General features: G+C 37.5%; 1 long non-coding RNA gene across 1 annotated transcript; it reads left to right on the forward strand.

The window, feature by feature from the left end:
* The first annotated feature begins 1,074 nt into the window (after nucleotides 1-1,074).
* LOC132791785 (uncharacterized) lies at nucleotides 1,075-2,115 on the forward strand. Its single transcript, XR_009632938.1, has 3 exons — nucleotides 1,075-1,145; nucleotides 1,212-1,421; nucleotides 1,531-2,115. It is a non-coding gene; the product is annotated as an uncharacterized LOC132791785 (long non-coding RNA).
* The last annotated feature ends 1,154 nt before the right edge of the window (nucleotides 2,116-3,269 follow it).

Below are 3,269 nucleotides of genomic sequence, written 5' to 3' on the forward strand. Positions count from 1 at the left end.
CAAAACACCCACAACAAGGATGAACCCTCCCCAATCTCCACATTCACATCAACCTCAAGGCAAGCTGTCTCTCTTAACTTGGCTTTTGTTTTCCTTTCGTTGGTCGCCGCGTGTGTCGTTTTTCTTCTGTCTCTGTCTGTGCTCGTCCTTTTTTCACACTTGTCACTTGCATTTTTGACATTTCTGTTAGTTAAAGGGCGAGCTGAAGTCTGAGAGCGACTGAAGAGTGAGAGGTTATGGATCTGGCTGGTAGCGCTGTCAGCCGTTAATTAATTATGTGTATGCAGTTGGACTGACAGTCTGGTTAAGTGCAAGGCGGCAAGACAGCAAGACAGCCACAGACTCTTCGCTCGATGTATGGATACGCATTTGACGTTCAACGAGAGTAATTAACAAAGGGTAAACTGATATTGCGAATCGTTGCAATCAACGCAAAATGATTTTCATATTTTGCAGCTGGTAATGCGAAAATCTTCTGAGCGAAGACACATCTTGACATTTCCGAATTTCCTTAAATAATTCTGTTTAATTAACCGATAAGCGTTTGACAAGCATTTTTAACGAAAGGCCATTAATTTTAGGTTTAAGATATTAACATTACAGTAATTCATTTTTTTCTTTACAAAAGCCTTATCTCGATGCAATTATTAGGCTCAGGTCAGATATAATATTTCAGTTTTAAATACAAATCAAATACAAGAAAATCTAAAATTAAAGTAATAACTTATAAAAATTTTAAATATTAGGTTAAAATAAAAAAGCGTTGTAATTGGTTATAAGAATAAATGACTTACAAAAAAGAGAAAAGGTTGGACAAAATACTTCCAATTAGAAATTTGAAAGATAAGAACATGCAAATAGTAAATTTCCAAGTGGTTATTCGTATTATTAGACGTTTTGCCAAATTATTGTTTAGGGTCTCTGAAATATTTGTGTTTATTTGCAAAGATAATATCGGATTAGTTAGGGCAAGACACTCAGTTTTAAGCTATTAAAAAAAGAGTTAATAAAGTTAATATATCATTACAGACCTTCTCCTAATAATGAGTTCCACTACAAATTTTTTTATGTTGAAGAAAAGTAAGTCAGTTTATTCATTTGCCTATTCACATTTCTTTTTTTCAACGCAGAACAGAAAGAGTTGAGTAAGAAAAAGAGTTAAATTCAGAACAATAACCATGGCATATTACTAAAGTCCTGTTCTCTGGCAGCCACTAAACCAACTTGCTGTTAAGGGAGTAAACTTTTTTTATGGCTTTTTGATTAGTTTTCAGCGCTTTAAGCCCCTCTGGGAGTCCGAGTGAAGTCAATTTAAATTAAAAGAAGCACGCGCTGTTGCATATCGAAGTGGCAAGGGAAAAGTGCACAGAACGCAGTGGGCAAGGGTCGAGGCAGGAGACGAAACAAAAGTTAAATTGCAGGTATTTAAGTATTTTATATAAAATTCATCATCATCAGGCGTCCGCCGAAGTTAATGAAGAAGTGCTGCAGCCAAAACTGAAACTGAAACCCCGTCCACGCCCCTTTTAGCACCTTGTTGCCCCCTTTGGCCAGTCGGCAGTCGCTATGCTGTGCATTATTTAGCACGTCAAAAAGTTCATAACTGCGTTGCGCTCGTGAATCGTAATTTTTCTTTCGCCATGCTGCACACTTTCATTACTTCATCACTTCAGCACGAGAGCCACAACAACGAGGATGATGAAGGAGAAAGGAGTAGGAAGGAGGAGGATGAAGAAGAGGAATAGAAGTACTCTTCGCATCGGAACTGTGTGCGCCATTTATTATGCTATGAAATTTGAGTCTGAGTTTTTGTTTATGTATTAAGACGAAGGCGACGCGTTGCGACGGAAGCGCGATAGAGTTTTTCATTTACTCCTTTTTATGATTTTCAAGTTAATGTTCATTTATGGTGGTTACACGTCGACTTGCTCGAGTTTGTTTAATTAGACGGTGTGGATTTTATTGCAAAGGACTTGAGCTCCTCCGCATTAAACACTGAAATGCGGTGTTGAAGAAGCTGCCTTCTCCCTCCAGTTTCCAAAAGTTGTTTATGTTTAATTGTCGAGTTGGTTGCCAAAATTTGTTCAGCTGCAGAAGAGGTTTAACTTCAGAACTAGGTAGATATATCGAAGACATTTGGGGAATGGTGTTTTAATTGCCAAATTAATCTATTATGAGAAGTGTCTACGACTAAAATTAATCACAAATATTTGTGATGCAAAAGGGAAATTAAGATATTAATTAAAATAAAAATTAAAAAATTTAGATTATCAAAAAATAAAACCTAAGGTTAACTAAAATAATAATATTACCTTTACCTTTTACCTATGACGATATTGCAAGCAGTATTTATTACAAAATGAAGAAGCAATGTTAGTTAGATTAATTAAGAAGTTGTTTAAAAAATTAATTAGCTATTTTAAAAATGTAGCGCATTAAAGATACATAAGTAAAATTTTAAAAGCTTCTTAAATTGAGTTGTCTATCGCTTGAAGTAAAACCCGACCCAAACCTTTACTATATGTTATCCAGAAAAAAACGAAGTCTCTCTTAAGCCCGCCACAAAATAAAAGCAAACCCGAAATAGTAAACTTATAAAATTTTACAACACGAAGCGTTTCCGTCAAGTCTTAAAGGTTTTACAGCTAAGCTGCTGTACTGGGGATTGGCAATTCACCTGGCTAAAGGACGAAGAAAAGGACGAGCAGTGGAATTTGGCATTGGCAGTTCATGTGGCTTATGGCATTTAATATGCATTTTGTGTTATATTTAATATGCAGCTGGAAAAGCCAGAAAGCTGCTGAAAGTGAAGCAACAGAAGACGCTGCCGAAGTCAAATTGCAGTCGACTTAATGTGCCCCTGTTGCTTTTGGGAATACACCCAAAGACGATGAAGACGACGACGAGATGATGTCTGTGTGCCAATCATGCCACATGCCACATGCCACATGCCACATTGCAGCATGCCACGTACCACGTTAGCTGGCTGGCTGCATGCGGTTGGAATTTTACTTTGGGGCATTGTTACGTGGGAATTTAGTTATGATACCTTCATCCAACTTGGCTGTAATACCTGCTCTCATTAGGGCGCCCAATTGCCTGAAAATTACTGCGAAATTGGTAGCGGTACAGTTCCCCCGCCTAATGAATCGCCAGGCAATCGAAATGGGACACACAACAACAACACGCGGCAGTAGCATAAAAAGAGGAAGGAAGTATTGAAGGAAAAAAAACACTGGCAATAACCCTTCTTCTTTAAGAAAGGCGAA

Source organism: Drosophila nasuta, chromosome 3 (genome assembly GCF_023558535.2).
Source record: "Drosophila nasuta strain 15112-1781.00 chromosome 3, ASM2355853v1, whole genome shotgun sequence".
Classification (NCBI taxonomy): Eukaryota; Metazoa; Arthropoda; class Insecta; order Diptera; family Drosophilidae; genus Drosophila; species Drosophila nasuta.